General features: G+C 40.8%; 1 long non-coding RNA gene across 16 annotated transcripts in view; it reads left to right on the plus strand.

Moving 5' to 3' along the window:
- The window catches only part of NHLRC3, a 180,721-nt gene that overhangs the window by 73,108 nt on the left and 89,443 nt on the right, over window positions 1–18,170 (plus strand). For 2 of the 16 annotated variants that reach the window (XR_002336527.1, XR_002336526.1), the window contains exon 9: window positions 17,223–18,150. The exons of 13 other annotated variants lie outside the window; for them this stretch is intronic. This is a non-coding gene — a long non-coding RNA (NHL repeat containing 3). Of the gene's footprint in view, window positions 1–17,222; window positions 18,151–18,170 lie in introns of those variants that run through there. One more of the 16 variants, XR_002336529.1, reaches the window with a different exon arrangement.

Raw genomic sequence — 18,170 nt, forward strand, 5'->3', positions numbered from 1 at the left:
GTAAAGTCTTTAACCTGAGAGTATACCTAGTAAATATGGATAGTCTTCCTTTGAGTATCCATGTTTCAATTATCCATATTTGCCAAGTAGACTGAAATCAAAGGCCTGGATTAAGCCTTCTCTTGCCTCATCTTCTCCTGCTGGAATATTCTAATATCCATTCATATATATGAATGCATTTTTTTCTTTTTTGGCCACCCCACAGCATATGGAGTTCCTGGGCCAGGGATCAGATCTGAGCCACAGTTGTGACCTGTGCTGTGGCAGTGCCAGATCCCTAACCCACTATGCCGGGCCAGTGATCAAAGCTGCATCCTGGTGCCGCAGAGATGCCATATAGATCCCTTTGTACCACAGTGGGAACTCCCACTCACGTATTTTTAAAACGTCTTGGCAAAGAGTATTTTCATGATGCAAAATGCATCTTGTGTCATCATGTATTTTACGATCCAATCTAGCATAATTTTAAAGTGAAAATAAGAATAATGTATAAACCAAGACTGTCCTGGGGAAACCGGACATCAGCTCACCCTACTAAGTGCATCCAGATGGGATTAAGCCTATTAGGACAAAACAAGGTTCTTCCCCGCATAGTTAGGAAGATGACAACCAATGCAGGATCCTGTGCGTGAATCTCAAGAATTATAAAAGCTGACAAAAGAGTAGATGCTGATGACAGGAAAAATAAAGCAGGGTTCTGTGGAGAATTGTATATATCGCAAAAGGAGGGGGGGTGGCATGTGCAGAAGGGTACAGGCTCTGGTGGCAGCTAGACTTGTCTGTACGGCTCAGCATGCCCCCGTGGACATGCTGTCTTACATCTGGTGCCTCAGTTTCCTCTACAGCAACTCTGAGAATCTGGTGAAATAATACTGAACACATAGTAACCACTCAAGTAAGGTTATTCCCTGTAGTAAACTGAAAAGGATGTATAATGGATTATGGAACCTACGTCCAGTTCCTCATTGCTAAGAAACTGGATAACCCTGAAGTAAAGTGACCAGGAGTCAGGAGTCTCCCAAATGGCCCCCTGAGCCATCTGTTGGGGGGGCATCTTCTTCTTGCTTCAGAGCACTGAATTCATTCTAGAAAGTGCCTGCCCTTTGTATTGCAGATGTTGCATGTAGACACTGATCACTGAATCTTAATAAATTGCCATCATCTGACTTTTCTTCCTGTTTACACAATGTGAGGCTGGCTCTCACCCCACCTGCGGTTGGACACAGCTGGATGGACACAGCTGCTTCCTCTGTGGAGATCAGAATTTGACACACAAGGTGGAAGTGCAGAGACGTTTCCAAACCTCTTTGGAGGAAAAAGACGTTAAGCCTAGAGCCGTAGCTGAAAGTGAGTCTCCTTGCAGAGCTCCATGACACCTCCTGATAGCACATTAAAGTTGCACTAGTGACAGCAGTTCAGAGATAGTGCTGTTTGATCATTTCCTGCTTCTATCTTTAAAGCTAGATTATACCAACACCTACTATTATTATCTAGTCAGTCTCAAGGTGCTAGCAGATACCCAGGTGCCTACCAGGACGTCATCCTGATTTCTGTTGCTCTCATTCTCTCTCTCTCTCTCTCTCTTTCTTTTTTTTCCCCTTTTGTCCATAGGCCAGGGATTGAACCCACGTCACAGCAGTGACCGAAGCTACTGCAGTGACCATGTCAGATCCTTAACCTGCTGTACCACAGGGGAATTCCATGTTGCTCTCTTTTTATAGCAATATTCCAAATGCATGCAAGAGAACACTTTCACCATGTATCCACCTTCAAGGTCAGATGGGACTGGGAAATGGCTCTACACCGTAGCTCCTTATTCATAATGAATTGGCATATTAAAGACTGATAGGTCCCACCAAAAAGAACTCAGTTTAAATTTGACTCAGCATGGCATAGCCAAACTTCTTTGACCATGGCACCCTTTGGTCATTAGCGAGTATTAACAACCGTGGCACTTGTAGTGAAAAACCCATGAAAAATGCTGCTCCGTAGGATATTGTTGTATTCCTGTTCACTTCAGATACTCTTCTAAAAATATTTGCTTTTGAAGGCACCATGCAGAGGTGAATCTGCTTTATTCCTCTTGGAAGGCGTATGAGATCAGTAAATTAGCTCCAAAGTGGTTTACATGATTACATGATAAATCTGAAGCATATGCAAATTACCCTGGAGTTTTTCTAGCACATGACCTATTGTAAAAGAAATCAAGCTATGGGTGAGCAATTAAGTTGTTTAATAGAATTTGAAAGCAGAATGGATAGCACAAAGCTACCAGCTAGTGTTCGATTTATCAATTTTGCCCTGTTTCTATGCAACTGATAAGCGTGGAGTAAATCTGGGCTTAAAAATACGTCAACCCTCTGACCATTATGCAGATTTATAATTTAGGAGATTGGAATTGTGAGGGGTCTAGGTGAGCCAGCAGGTGGAGTTAGGATGAATTTTGGTCAAATCCTACACTGCATATTCAGAAACTTAAACTCTATGAATTCTTTTAGGTGTAATTAAGTTCTAAGGGACTGATTCAAATTCCTAGCCTTAGAGTCATAAATCTAAATCAAAATTTGTTCATTCACAATTTGGGCTATTGCTTTTAAAGATGAGAAGCATTTTTTCTATTATTAAGGTAAAATTTATAGAGAGTGAAATACGGAGGCCTTCAGTGTACTACTTGAGTTATTTTTTGCATGGTTTTATTTATTTTTCATGTTTTTCTCTTTATTAAAAAAGTTTTATTGCAGTATATTTAATTATAAGATTGCGATAATTTCTGCTGTATGACAAAGCGATTTAGTTATACGTATGCACACATATCCCTTTTCTTTCAGAGTCTTTTCCCACGCAGATTAGCACAGAATATATTCATGCTCAAGCTCGTATTCAGGCTTCCTCTCCTTTTCCTCCACCTCTTCTTTCCTGCCCCTTCTTCTATCCTGCCTGCCCCATTTAGCCCTTTTCCAACTCTGTCACCAAGAAACACCTCAAAATAATTTAATATCTAAGGGGGGAAGAGTAAGGAGAAGCTTGCATTCTTATGAAATTTTTTACCTCAACTGTTATAGAACCCAAGAAAATACATCTCGCCTGCCTTGTTAATGACCCGAGCGCTCAAATCTTCCATATGCTATAGGCACCTGTCTCTTAGTTGGAGCAGGAGAAATGTTAAACCTGCCTTCTTCTGGCATTGCATTTTTCTAGATTCCAGAGTGATAGACAGCAGCCTCATGGCACCAGTACTTCATATTGTTGCAATTTATGATTTAAGAAATGCCCACTTTCATCAGCATTACACTTAGGAATCATTTCACAGGATGATTTTTAGTTAGTTTCTTAGTTGCTAATTTTATTAAACTGACATCAAGCTCTCAAGATGTATCCTGTTTAGAGTTTGGAGACCCTTATGCCGTGGTTATATTAATATTCTCTTTTATTAGTTAGAACTTTCTAGCCAATAATCAACCCTGAATCAGGCACCTTAGTTTCGTTCATGTCATCTGATGTCTTTTTCGAATAACTCAAAAATTTTTTAAAATAATGGTTTATTAGGAGAGTCACTGGGCCTTAGTGAATCTGGTGGCTTCTTGTTGAAAATCTAATGTCTGCTAATTTATTTATTTATTTTTTTTGGGAAATCCAAGACTGATACTACCTTTACTAAAAGAACAGGTACCCTATTTCAACAATTAGCACCACAGACTTAAATCCAATAATTAAGGTCACAGAATTTGAATAGAATTAGTAACTAATTGAATTGGAATTTGTGTGTGAAACAAGCAGAATTTTAAAACACTTGCGAATTTTAGGCATTGATGTGTTAATTAATATGAATTCTTTGTTAAGTAGATTCTGAAGTCCTGCCATTGATGTAATTATGTTAATGGATTAATTAATATGAATTCTTTGTTAAGTGAAGTAGATTCGAAAGTCCTGCCATTAATGTAATTATGTTAATTCTAGAAGTGAAATCACTTTATGTTCTAATTTTGTTTGATTTAACAAAATATGGACTGAGGATTTTTCCTGGTAGAATTTAAGGAGCACATGGTTAACAAATGATCTTGTCCCTGTGTTATTGATACTTGGCCCAAGGATAAAAAAAAGAACAGCTGTTTGCACAGGAAATTTCTGAAATTAGACACAGGATTTGGACAATAGCTAGCTTGCATTTGTTTATAATGTTACAGCTGTGTACTGGAAGAAGACAATCCCGTGGTGGAAAGTTGGTTAAGGATTTTCCTTTAGAAGTGTAGTAATGACATTTGTTAACATGAGAGGAAAGTTCCCCTATCCTTTCAAAAAGATACTTGCTGGAATCGTGAGATGGAAAAGGGCTTTCCTTTCTTTCTTTTTTTTTTCTTTTTTTTTTTTTACAGAATGAAATACATACATTTACACACAATTACATTCACACAGATTACTATAACATGGATCTTAAGAAACAGATTATGTGACTCCCACTAGAGAAGTGGAATGGAAAATATGCTGAGACAAATAGGAAATTTATTCTATGCTTTATCCCAATTTTATGGCTTTCATCTTTACTACTTAGTTTTATCTATTACATTTCAATTTTTCTTTAAAAATTAGCATTATATTAAATTGTTATATTATGCAACTAAAATTTATAAAGAAGAAAGCCTTATATACCATTAAATATTTTATATAGCATAGTAAAAAGAATAACTTAACTGGTAAGCATAACAAAAATAATACACCCTCTGAAAATAAGTAAAATATAAAATGCATAAGTTGGTTAAAAAACAGTATAACTATATAAATATGTCCTCACAATTTGTTCCATCTCATTGATTCTTCAATAAAGGCATTACACCATTCTAGGTGATGTGATAAACAAGACATTATAGACTTTACATTGTACCATGGAGAGAAATGGTTATTAATAATACAGTAGTAGAACTGTATTATTTAATTGTACAGTTGCATTCTTTAATTATAATTATCATAAATTCTTTGATGGAGAGGAAATCAGACTCAGATCTAAGAAGACTTCAGCATTCCAAGAATGATGTCAAATGACCCCCTTCATGGTGGATTATGCACTTATTTACTATGAGATATATTTCTTCTCCAGAGATTCCTTGTTTGTGTATCAATTGTAGATTTTTGGTTTGCAGTTATTCCGAAGTTTTGATGTAAGAGTCTATATGTATATGAGATTGTTTTAAGTTGTTGTTCTCTTAATTGCAAGTTCATCTCTGGTGTCCTGCATTTGTACCCACCTCTTCTCATGATTTCTGATTTTGATGGTATAACTGTGCATGGATGATTTCGTATCTTTACTGTATATATACCTTTACTGGTGAGTCTTGTCATTTGTGGAATTTTTGTTTCCTGTTGCTGATCTTTTCTTTTCTGCCTAGAGAAGTTCCTTTAGTATTTGTGGTAGGGCTGGTTTAGTGTTGCTGAATTCTCTCAGCTTTTGCTTATCTGAGAAGGTTTTTATTTCTCCTTCAAATCTGAATGAGAGCCTTGCTGGGTAGAGTATTCTTGGTTGGAGGTTTTTTCCTTTCATCACGTTAAGTATATCATGCCACTCCCTTCTGGCCTGCAGAGTTTCTGCTGAAAAATCTGCTGATAACCTTATTGGGGTTCCCTTGTATGTTACTTGTTTCTTTTCCCTAGCTGCTTTCAAGATTTTCTCTTTGTCTTTAATTTTGGTCAGTTTGATTAATATGTGTCTCAGTGTATTCCTCCTTGGGTTTATTTTATGGTACTCGTTGTGCCTCCTGGATTCGAGTGAGTGGTTCCTTTCCCATGTTAGGGAAATTTTCGGCTATTATCTCTTGGAATATTTTTTCCGTCCCCTTCTCTCTCTCTTCTCCTTCTGGCACCCCTATAATACGGATTTTGGTGCGTTTAACATTGTCCCAGAGTCCCCTGAGACTCTCTTCATTTTTTTTCAATCCTTTTTCTCTTTTCTGTTCTGCATCCATAATTTCCACTAATCTGACCTCCACCTTGCTTATTCATTCTTCTGCCTCCTGTATTCTGCTGTGAGGTGCCTCTAGTGAGTTTTTTATTTCAGTGATTTTATTTTACATCTCTTCTTGTTTAAGTTTTATATCTTGTATCTCTTTGCTCAGTGTTTCCTGTAAGTTATCCATCTTTGCCTCCAGTTTATTTCCAGTGTCTTGCATCATCTTCAGCATCTACAGTCTAAAGTCTTTTTCCTGGATGCTGAGAATCTCCTCATCACTTCGCTGATTTTCTGGGGTTTTTCCTTTCTCCCTCATCTGAGTTATAGTTCTCTGTCTTTTCATTTTTATAGGTTTTTGGTGTGGTGACCTTTTTATAGATAATAGAGCTGTAGCCTCTCTTACTTCTGGTGTCTGCCCCCCTTGTGGCTGAAGTCGGTATGGGAGGCTTGTTGTAGGCTTCCTGATGGGAGGGGCTGATGCCTGCCCCCTGGTAGGTGGAGCCGATTCTAATCCCTCTGGTGGGTGGGGCTTAGTCTCTGGATGGGATTAGAGGCAGCTGTGTGCCTGAGGGGTTTTAAGGCACCTGTTTACTGAGGGGCGGGGCTGTGATCCCACCTGGATTGTTGTTAGCCCTGGGGCTTCTCAGTGCTGACTGCTGGGTGGGGCCAGATTGTCCCAAAATGGCCACCTCCAGAGAAAGGCATGCTGCTGAATATTCGCAAGAGCTTCACTTTCAATGTCCTTCCCTCACAACAAGCCACATTCACCCCTGTTTTCCCAGGATGTCCTCCAAGAAACTGCAGTCAGGTTTGACCTAGGTTCCTGTGGAAACCTCACTCTGCCCTGGGACCCAGTGCACGTGAAAGTCTGTGTGTGCCTTTTAAGAATGGGGTCTCCATTTCCCCCAGTCCCGTGGAGCTCCTGCACACAAGCCCCACTGGCCTTCAATGCCAGATGCTCCAGGGGCTCTTTCTCCCAGTGCTAGATCCCCACACATGGGAGTTTGATGTGGGGCTCAGAACTCTCACTCCTGTAGGTGAGTCTCTGTGAGCCAGTTAGTTTTCAGTCTGTGGAGCTTCCCACCCAGGAGGTATGGGATTGTTTATATCATGAAATCACCCCTCCTACCTGTGGATGTGGCCTCCTCTTTTTCTTCTGGAGTATGGTATGGGTTTCCCGTCCATTTGGGTGGGGATTGCTCAGTCTTTAGTTGTGAATTTTGTTGTTTTTAGGAGAGAAGTTGAGCTCCAGTCCTTCTATTCCGCCATCTTAATCCCGTCTCTTAATTACAGTTCTTTATCGAAAGGCTTGTATCAAGGGCTTTTCTTTCTTAAAGACACCTTCCTTTCCTTCTAGAACATTTAAAAGACATAAACATCTCCATTCTAAATGAAAAGACACACACACAAATAATGTACCTGAATCCAAAGACCATTTTTAGCACTCTTGAAAGGCAGTTTACTTGAGTATCGTTTTTCAAAACACACAAGTGGATTATAGTTGGGACTGCTCTGACCACTGACCCAGGCAAACCAGTACTTCCCTCTGGGAACCTAAGCTCTCATGCTGCACTGAGTGCTCATCTAAAATGAGGAGATGTTTGAATTTCCCTTCCTGATCCCAGGGATGAAGATGATTGGAGAAGTCAGCTTAGGATAGGTGGCCTGATTTTGCTGTTTTTATGATTTGTATTGATTGTTGCAGTTAAGCCCAGTTGATCTGTTGAGTCTATCAAAAATGCTTAATTATTCTGTCAAAAGGTTTAATTAGGTACACAGATGCCATTAACCTCTTCTGAATTGCAATGTTGGGGTGGGCAGGATCACCTAATAATAATTCCTTAAATGTATGTAGTACTTATAAAGTCTATGTGTTTTCACCCTTTCCTCTTTTTTTAAAATTAATTAATTTTTGTTTGCTCTTATTGTTATTTCTCCAATTTTTTTTTCTCCTCTACAGCATGGTGACCCAGTTACACATACATGTATATATTCTTTTTTCTCCCATTATCATGCTCCATCATAAGTGACTAGACATAGTTCTCAGTGCTACATGGCAGGATCTCATCACTAATCCATTCCAAAGGCAATAGTCTGCATCTATTAACCCCAAGCTCCCAATTCCTCCCACTCCATCCCGCTCCCCCTTGGCAACCACAAGTCTCTTCTCCAAGTCCATGATTTTCTTTTCTGCGGAAAGGTTCCTTTGTGCCATATATTAGATTCCAGATACAAGTGATATCATATGGTATTCGTCTTTCTCTTTCTGACTTACTTCACTCATGAGTCTCTAGTTCCATCCATGTTGCCACCCTTTCCTCTGTAGTCCTTTCCAATAGATCAGCGTGACCAGTATTGGGCACCAGTAGGAGGGTAATAATCAATCCTTGGCATGACATTCTAGGTCTGTAACCAAGGCCTCTCTGCCAATCTAGGTAACCTCATCTCCTGCTCATTGTAAACACTGGTCCTCTGGTACTGCTGAATTGTATGTGCTTTCTTCAATGGGCCATATTCTCTGTGACTTTCCTTCTATGCATTTCTGACGGTAAGAATGGTGTTAGAAATGCCTGAGAGGGTGCAGAGAAAAGGGACCCCTCCTACACTGTTGGTGGGAATGTAAATTGGTACAACCACTATGGAAAACAGTATGGAGATTCCTTAGAAAACTAAATATAGAACTCCTGTATGATCCAGCCATCCCACTCCTGTGCATATATACAGACAAAACTATAATTCAAAAAGATACATTCACCGCTGTATTCATAGTGGCATTATTCAGAATAGCTGAGACATGGAAACAACCTAAATGCCCATCAACAGATAAATGGATAAAGAAGACATGGTTCAGAAGTTCTCGTCGTGGCTCAGCAGTGAACAAACCTGACTAGCATCCGTGAGGATACAGGTTTGATCCCTGACCTCACTCTGGGTTAAGGATCTGGCATTGCTGTGAACTGTGGTGTAGGTCGCAGACGTGGCTTGGTGTGGGTTGGCAGCTACAGCTCCGATTCAGCGCCTAGCCTGGGAACTTCCATATACTGCAGGCACAGCCCTAGAAAGACAAAAAGACAAAAAAAAAAAAAAAAAGGAAGACATGGTACATATACACAATGGAATACTACTCAGCCATAAAAAGAATGAATAATGTCATATACAGCAACATGGATGCAACTAGAGTCTCTCATACTAGGTCAAGTAAGAAAGAGAAAGATACTACACGATATCACTTATATGTGGAATCTAAAACGTGGCAGAAATGAACCTATCTACAAAACAGAAACAAATCACAGTCATTCTCTTGGGATAGAACATGATGACGGATGATATGAGAAAAAGAATACACACACACACACACACACACACACACGACTGGGTCACTTGCTGGATAGCAGAAATTGGTACAACATTGTCAATCAACTATAAGAATTTTTTTTTTAAATGAAAGAATGGTATTGGTCTGGCTTACTGTAATATCCCAGGTCTTGCAAAAATCCCAATTCCATCCCAATTCCAGTCCAAGTATTGAATGTTTATTTAGAATACCCTTCCCCTCCTGGTCGGTCCTTCGTCTCTCAGCCTAGATATCAGCCCCCGAAAGACATCTTTCTGGACTCTCCCTCATGTGTCATTGGACACCTTACTCTAGGCATACATCTGGCATAGGACTCAGGACACCGAGATGTCACTACCGATTGCTTTTGCCCTGGGCTGGGACCTTGAAGACAATGACTGTCTCTCATTCACATTTGTCTCTCCAGTCCCTACAGAGCACCTGTCAGGTAGACGGCTCCAGGATATAGCCTTCTGCATTCAGGTCGTGAAAGCACAAGAGGTCCCAACAAGTCTTCTCCAGTTTGTACCCTCTGCCAGTGAAATCACTGAAAATTCGGTCTCCTGGGTTTCCCAGTCTTTTCAGGGGCCCCCAGAATCAGTCACGGATGCCACTGGGTGAATAGTCCTATTGGCCACCTCACCTCTATTTAATGTCCCTTGTCCCCCCTCTGCCCAGACACGCCCCATGGCCAAGGGCTTTGTCATGTGCAGCTCTGGCCCTGGCTGTGCTCCCACACCCATTTTCACAATATCACTGGTGTTGATTATGTTTTAACCAAGCTTTCCACCAGGTTTTACTGCACAGACGTGGGAGGGTTAGAAACCCTTTCCTCACATCTCATTAATGGAGCTGCCACCAAGGTACAGCTCATTAGTTTGACTTGCTCTCAGCTTATTTTTTCAGCTTATGGTCAAACCTATTTTCTCCAGGAACCCGGAGTATCTCCCCTTGTGCTGGACGTCATGCATGGCTTCTTTAAAATCCACATGCCTGCTCACTTTCGGGTTCCCTGAACCTAAGGAGGGCAACTGCCTTTGGCTCCCCCAGAGCAAATTTTTTTTCCATAAGAGTTTGATGCCTGAGAAGTTAAGTGGTAACCCCTGTGTTCTTCATACTTAAGAATCTTAGCCCCATGGTCACTCCATCAGTGAATTCAGTCACTGCCTTTCCCATGAGACTCATCCGTTCTCATGGAAATGGAGACCCTGTCAACTTTTTGGCAGCTTGGCACAAACCTGCCTGTACAGGCCTGATTTCACAGCACACAGGGGCCTTGAGTAAAACAGGACAGAGATTTATATCCATGAGTACTCAGCTTGTTAGGATCTTAATTATGGCATTGATAAAATTTAGAAAATCACTCGGAGGGTCTGGGGCAGGCGCTATCACTTATAGTTTCTTCCCCAGAAGTAATTAATTACATAGCTACTCAAGTGGGTGATTGTCAGTTTTCTATACACATGCATGATAACATGTGTGACAAAGCTTTGAAATGAAGTTTTGTGTTCACCTAGTGTGCTGCAGGATAAAAGATGAATTAAGCCACTTATACCTGTCTTCACTTATGGCTTTCATCTTCTCAGTCTTTTCATCTCATTCTTATCTCTTCCTTCCACCCTGTACATTTTGAATGTAAAATTATGTGTTTCCGAAGGGATTCCAACGTGACTGTGTGACTCGGTGATGGTAGAAAAGCAAATGTCCGTATATTTTCTAATGCAGGACATGATCAAAAGCATGCAAATGAAAGGCACAAAGTTAAGGGCTAGTCCTTCGGTGCAGATGAGCTCCCACACGTAGCTCTGTGTGTGAAGGTTAAATATTGCTGTTCCCACCTTACCGGAAAATACCTTAGGCATCCCCACGTAGCAGAGAACAGGACAGCAGAGTGCTGAAAGAAGGCTCCAGGTCAGCCCCAGCCCGGGCCAGCCTACCTGCTTCTCATTTCCATTTTGCAATGGAACAAACTTTCTTGAACCTGCCCTTCACCAGTTGCAAGCCTTGCTTCCTGCACTACGAGGCCTGATCAGCCATGTGGGGTCAATGATCAGAGTGTCGTTTATTCTATACACTTACTAATAGTTTAGGCATAATTTGGAGAGGTGAGCAGAATCAGCAGCCAGATATAATGTGTAGGGCATTGGGTCATGAAATCTAGAAACCCAAATGTTCTTACATTTCCAGCCAGAATTACTGAGCACTCTTTCCCTGACAGATTGGGGTTAAAAAACACAGACTCTAGTGTGTGGTTTTTCTGAGAAAAGACACTGGTTGTTTGAAAAGATGTTAGAAGCCCTTCAGCCACTTCTGATCACTAAGCATGCTGTTCTCATAATGTAGGAATTGTGGCGAAGTTTCCAGAGTGTATTAAATATCCAATTATTGTGGTTGCAGTAGAGGTATTTTATAAAGTGGAATTTTTCATTTCTGATATTCTCATCTTGCGGGGGAAGAAGGGCTGCTGTTTACATTTTATGTCCAAAGTACAATTTATTGGCCCCCCCCTTTTTTTCTGTTACATTCTGTTCATTTTACACACATCTACTCTTTAGTCAGCTTGTTTCACAAAGGTAAGAAGGATAGGACATTCCATCTCATTTGACAGATGAGTCCATTTAAGCTCAGATATAGTGTGTGAGGATTAAAATAGATCTTTGATAGAAAATCTCCCTGGTAGCTTAACAATACCCATCACTGGTAAGGTTGTGAGGCAACAGGAACCACCATTCATTGTTGGTGGGGATGCAAATCATACAACCACTTTGAAAGACAGCTTGGCAATTTATTACAAAGCTAAACATGGTCTTAACATATGACCCAGCAATCACATTCCTAGGTCTTTATTCAACCAATTTGAAAACTTATGTTCAGGTGAAAATATGCATGCAAATATTCATATCAGCTGTTTTCATAATTTCCAAATTTTGGAGGCAACAAAAAAGTCTTTCAATAAGTGAATGGGTAAGTACATTGTGGTACATCTATACAACATGATAAAAAGTGTAAGCCATCAAGCTACGTGTGAAACTTAAATGCACATTGCTAAGGGAAAGAAGTCCATCTGAAAAGGCTACATACTCTGTGATTCCAAATATATGACGTTCTAGAAAAGACAAAACTAAAGACCGTTTAAAGGTCCATGATTGCCGGGGGATTTGTAAGGGAAGAAGGGAGAGTGAAGTAGAGAATGTTTTTAGGATGTTGAAATTACCCTGCATGATACTGTAGTGATGGATATATAACATAATACATTTGTCAAAACTCACAGACTTTCACCATAAAAGAGTGAATTAATGAATGCATGAAAAAAAATCACCCAGGAAGTCTGGAATCCCAGGATGGAATACAAAAAGTGTCAAAATAATGTATTCGTCTTGTCAATGTTGAGACAATTTTACTAAAGGAGGTGAGGGAAAAAGGTTCTGACCTAAGTAATTTTGAAAAAGAGTGGAGCCTATTAGATAAAAGGCAAAACAAAACAAAGCACCTCAGAACAAACCCTCTACATAAGCACTGTGTTCTAGTTGATATAGTTGTTTCCCACAGTTATGGTTTAACCACTGTGATAAACTAGGCATGTGTATTTGAATGAACAGTTAAGAAAAGTTATGACAGATGGTGGGAGCCACTTTTCTCACTTTCGGAGTGGAATGTTACAGATATGAGAGGGGAAATGCCTGGAATGACCCACGTGGTAATGGATTAGAGTTGGAGGCATTAATGTGAAACCATGTTTAGCCTTATATTAGATACAGATTTCTATATATAGAAATAGTTACAGATATGTGTATACACATATGCATGCACACACACAAGTTAGTTCACACAGAGGCTGGATGCAATGACACCCCAAGAGCAATGAGCACACCACACCTCACTGGTTGGTTTTTACTCCCATTCTCCAGTAAAAGGAACCAAGTTTCCTTGGAGAAATGACTGATTCTAGGGCCCGGGCAAGAGGTGTATAAGATGAGATTGAAGCATCTCTCAGTGTCAGAAAAAAATTTCAAAAAAGCAACAATGGTGGGATATGTCAAAGGGACTGAAGAGTCAGCTGAAAGAGATCCCACAGGCCAAAACTGGAATAATTTAAATAGCAAAATAAATGAAATGGCATTGGCTAAAACCCCAACGTATAAAAATATCCATAGGAGTTCCTGCTGTGGTGCAGCATAGATGAATCCAACTAGTATCCATGAGCATGTGGGTTCAATTCCTGGCCTTGCTCAGTGGGTCGGGGATCCGGTGTTGCCATGAGCTGTGGTGTAGGCCACAGACGCAGCTTGGATCCCACGTTGCTGTGCCTGTGGCGTAGGCCTGCAGCTGTAGCTCCAGTTTGACCGCAAGCCTAGGAACTTCCATATGCAGTGGGTATGGCCCAAAAAACCAAAAAAAAAAAAAAAAAAAAAATCCATGAATCCATATTGATATGAATAAATTATTGAATAAATGAGTAATTGAGAAAGAAGATAAATTTTCCCATGCAGAACAGTTCCGATAATTTGCATAGGTACTCTGCCCCCAAGGATTGTAGCCTCTCCTCCTTAAGTGGGGACTACACGTGGTGACGTCCTTCCAGAGGATGTTGTGTGGAAAGGAGAATCAAAGACCAGCTTCGCAGTTGAGGGGCTTGACAAGCACTAATTTGGTTTGGTGCTTGAGGTCCGCATTAGCTGGGATAAGTCATATTGATGGTATGTACCCCTGCTAAGATGTGCCGTGAATGGCTCAGGCATCTGACCGTTACTCCTGAGAGCTGTCATGACCATCAAAAACGAGGAAAGTCTGACCAACTGTCACAGCCAAGAGGAGCCTTAGGAGACCTGAAAACAAAGTATAACGTGGCATCCTAGATGGGATCGTGGGACAGAAAAAGGAAATTACATAAATTACTAAAGAAATTTGAAAAACACACAGACTTCAGTTAATAACATCAATATTCATTAATTAATTGTGGCAAGTGTACCTTACTAACAAAAGGCACTTTTAAGGGAAGTTGGGTGTAGGGTCTGTAAGCATTCCCTGTACTATCTTAATAATTTTTATGTAAATATGAATCTGCTCTAAAATTAAAATTAGCTTATTTATGGCCGAGAGATATATGAAAAGATGAACTGCATCATTAATCATCAGGGAAATGCCAATCAAAATCACAGCAAGATATCACCCTGCACCTGTTAGAATGGCTGTTGTCATAAAGACAAGAGATAACAAGTGTTGATGAGGATGTGGAGAAAAGGGGGACCCTTGTGCACTGTCGGTGGGAATGTAAATTGGTGCAGCCATTATGGAAAATGGTAGGGAGCTTGCTCAAAAAATTAAAAATAGAACGACCGTATGATCTAGCAATTCCACTTCTGGGTATTTATCCAAAGAAAAGAAAAATACCAACTTGAAAAGGTAACAGCACCCCCATGTTTATTGTAACATCATTTACAGCAGCCCATAGATATGCAGACATTGTGTCCATCAATGAATGAATGGATGAAGAAGATATGGGGGTGTGTCTGTGTGTATATATATGTAATTCATATATATGATATTCATCCTCTCATCAAAATTAGAGTATTGTATTCTGATTAGCAGAGCTGTGATGAATCTCTGCTTTCCCGCATTCTGTAACTTGAAGAGTTAAAAAACAGAAAAAAAAAAAAACAGTGGCTTAGATTGGTCTAAAAATTATTAATTTTTAGTAATTAATTAATTTCTAAACTTTTCTAATTAAGAGCAGCACTGTGCATTCCTGCACACATGTATGCTGTATGATTAATACTCACCTCGGCGCTACTTTCAGGCCAAAATAGTGACAGTTATCATAGCAAACAACGTGTCACACTTCCTGTCCTCCCTGTGGCTCGCCCTTGGGCGTGCTGCTTCGCAAAACTGGAGTCCCAATCAGGGCATTTGTGCTAAGTTTAAGTGAGTTTGGGAGAATACTACTTAACCCCAGAAGTTCACTAGTAAATAACTTTTAGGCAAAATCGTGAGGACTGATCCATTCGTGAATGTGAATTCAGTTTAGCTCAGCAGAGACATGGGAAAGGATGCATCTGATTCGCACCCCATGACTCCAGTGGTGAGAATCAAGGCACAGGTGAACTGTGTACTTTTTATTTACTCTAAGTAAATAATAATAATCTTCTTTGCTCCAGAAAACCAAGCTTCATTCGGTCAAAATACATAATAAGATCTGGGGCGTGAGGATATCCAGCAGGGCATTTGCAGTTGTTCTGGTTTGAGGAAGCATAATTCCTTTTTTTTTCGTAAGTCAACACCATAATCCGTTATAGTCAGAACATGATAAGGAAATAGAAGTTCTCTTCTATCATCCACAGGACTCATTTATTGTCCTTTTGTCCTGAGAGCTCTCTCACAGGGGAGATCAACTGTCTGCCTGCTCCAGTCTCTGTCTTTGGCAATCGTTACCATTATCTTAGAGGTGTTCAGATCATCTCAGCTAACTGGCCAGGGCTTTATGGATGAGGGAATTGCCCTAGATTTCCTCCTGTGGGCCGAGGTGGTCTGTGCAATTGCTAATGTATCCTGTGTATCTGAGTCCACGCCTCAGGCAAAGCAGAAGGAAGGGTCAGTATGGAAATGAAGGCGATGTCTCCTGACTTTCCAAGGAAGATGCTTGAGGCATATGAGATTGATTCGGCTGATTGAGTCTGAGACCCCAGGGTGCAGATTTGAGGTCAATATTATAGTTGGCCTTATCCTGGAATATTATTGGTAGTACCTTATTTAATCCCATATAAAGCAAATTGAACATTCTTGTCCTCGCCTTTGTAAATCAGGTTAATCCGAGTCAGTGATAACGTGAGGTAATCATGGGAAATTTCTTCAAACACCCAGAGGATGTAAAGATGAAAGCAGAATATTGTTGGGTGCCACGGTGTAGGTGTCTCATGTTTTCTACGTGTTCTGAGAGCAGAGGAATTGGGTGCCTGTGTTCTGGACTATCTTTTCATGGGTGTTTGTAGAGTGAACAGCTTTGGAAGATGGAGATAGTAAATCCTAGCAACAAGGACGAGCTACCTTAAAAGGATATAAAAGGTTCAGGATTCCTAAGCTCCTGATGTTTCTCCTGTATCATGACTGCTTCTGTGGCTGTGGTCTGGTCCCTCCGAGAAGAGGGGGTCGGGGGTCAATGTCACAGTGATGTCCCTGGCTACTGCATAGCCATGGGCAGTAAATGGTCCTTTACTTCTGAGACAGGAGTCTCCTCTCTTCTTCCAGCATCCATCAGACTGCGGCAGGCTAAGAGCAAACCTCTGACCCTCTGCAGTTCTTTTCAGTGCTCTCGGGAGTAACCTGGAGGGGAGAGAGGGAAGCCAAAGGGGAGGTAGTGATGCTGAGCAGTGGCTACCAACAGAGTCTATGCTACTCTGCATCTAACGGGGAACCTGGAGCTTGAATTAAGCCCGGTGTCCCACTAGAGATGACAGTGGGTCTTTTGCACCACCCCTCTGCCAAGACAGTCGTTGGCTCTGGGCCACCCAGGGGTGATAGTGGGTGATGGGAATCCCATCCAGACACTGCCCAGCAAGGCAGCTCTGAACAGCCAAGGGCATCCTCCAAAACCAGCTAAAGTCTGGATTGGCAGCAGCATCCACTACAGCCTGTGGGGTTCCTGGGGCAAATGATGTCTCAAATTTCTGCGATTACTTTTAAAAAGATGCATGAAATGCTGTCAGTGCTTTTTGAAAAACTAGGGGGAAGAGAAGAATAGCTCAAAGCACATGACCACATATGGTTTTGATTTTCCAAAAGAAGAAAGTAGATGATTTTACTCTTACGAGCAATCTTGAGGAAAATTGTAAAATTAATGTCTCAGAAAGAATGGTCTGTGAGGCAATGTTCAGAAGAGGAAATGGTGATTACCAAGCCAGAATGTGTTAATTTAAAAAGTCATATGAAATTATCTACATTTTCTTTTTCTGAAAGGATTGCTAGACCAGCACAACAGGAAGTGATAGATATTATGATTCTGGAATTCAACAAGCCATTTGACATACTATCCAGTGGACATACTGGGGAAATGGGGGCTTAGGTAAGTTGACAACTGAATGTATCAAAACTGATTTATTTGCATTCTCTTGTGGCCTAGCAGGTAAGGAGCTGGCATTGTCACTGCTGTGCCATGGGTTTGATCCCTGGCCCAGGAACTTTAGCATGACATGAGCATGGCCAAAAAAACCCCTTGATTTATCTAGAGTTGCTAAATGTAGTAACTGATGTCCCTAGCCTCATCTGGCTCAGCGCTTTAAGCAAAGCAACACTGATAAAATTGGTGGTGACATGGAGCTGTGAGAGGTAAAATATGTTTTGAATGACAGAATATAGTCCAAAAGGATTCTTTAGGCCACACTTTATATTTAAGGTGGATTCATGTAAGGTTAAGAACTTGAATCCAAATGTAAAATTGATGAGACCAGGCTCAACAGTAGAATGTGTGAAAAGGGTTTAAAAACCTTTTAGATCAAAGTTGAGTGAAAGTTCAAAATGAGGCAGTAGTGCAGTGGAACTTCCAATAAGTCTATTTGGCTTTTATCATGAGTGTACTGTATATCAGGAGTTCTCTTGTGGCACAGCACGGTAAGGATCTGGCATTGTCACTGCAGCAGCTGGGTCACTGCTGTGGTGCAGGTTCCATCCCTGGCCCAGGAATTTCCACTTGCTCTGGGGACAGCCAAAAAAAAAAAAGGTATTGCATATCAAAGAGAGAATGGCATTGATCACATGGACTATCAAGTTTATCTCATTCCCCCGTAGTTTGACAACACCCACTGAAATATGGTACCTCCTCAGAAATTTTAGAAACAAGAGTCTTCGCAAAGCAATGGAAAAGTCCAAAGGCAGCAGAAATTCCAAAGGGAAGGAATGTAACTTGGC

The sequence above is a fragment of the Sus scrofa genome, chromosome 11 (genome assembly GCF_000003025.6).
Source record: "Sus scrofa isolate TJ Tabasco breed Duroc chromosome 11, Sscrofa11.1, whole genome shotgun sequence".
NCBI classification, from domain to species: Eukaryota; Metazoa; Chordata; class Mammalia; order Artiodactyla; family Suidae; genus Sus; species Sus scrofa.